Source organism: Pygoscelis adeliae, unplaced genomic scaffold, assembly GCF_000699105.1.
Source record: "Pygoscelis adeliae isolate BGI_AS28 unplaced genomic scaffold, ASM69910v1 Scaffold284, whole genome shotgun sequence".
In the NCBI taxonomy this organism is placed as follows: domain Eukaryota; kingdom Metazoa; phylum Chordata; class Aves; order Sphenisciformes; family Spheniscidae; genus Pygoscelis; species Pygoscelis adeliae.
The window spans coordinates 123400-123715 of NW_008824671.1; the positions used below are offsets into that span (position 1 = coordinate 123400).

At 71.8% G+C, this 316-nt stretch overlaps 1 protein-coding gene across 1 annotated transcript in view; it reads left to right on the forward strand.

Annotated features, from left to right (window-relative positions):
* TJP3 (tight junction protein 3) overlaps window positions 1-316 on the forward strand; it is a 26502-nt gene that overhangs the window by 15664 nt on the left and 10522 nt on the right.

The window sequence follows — 316 nt, forward strand, 5'->3', positions numbered from 1 at the left end:
GCGCGGGGACGGGCCGGGGGCTGGGCGGCCCCGTGGGCGCTCCCTGCGCCGGCTGGTGAGATGGGAGCTGCTGCCATCCCCACACTGTCCCCCCCGCCCCAGACTGCCGCTGCCCACGGAGAGCCACAGGCAGCAGCAGGACACAGGTGCGTGGCCGATTTGTGGCACCCCGGTGATGGGACAGCAGTGGGAGCCGGCTGGGGACAGTGAGAGGCTGTGTTGGGTGGCAGTGGGATCAGCGCTGGCACAGCGGATGAGCCATCACCCTGGGGAGGGGGATGCTCTGGCTGCCCCACGCTCAGGGTCCCTTGGGCCT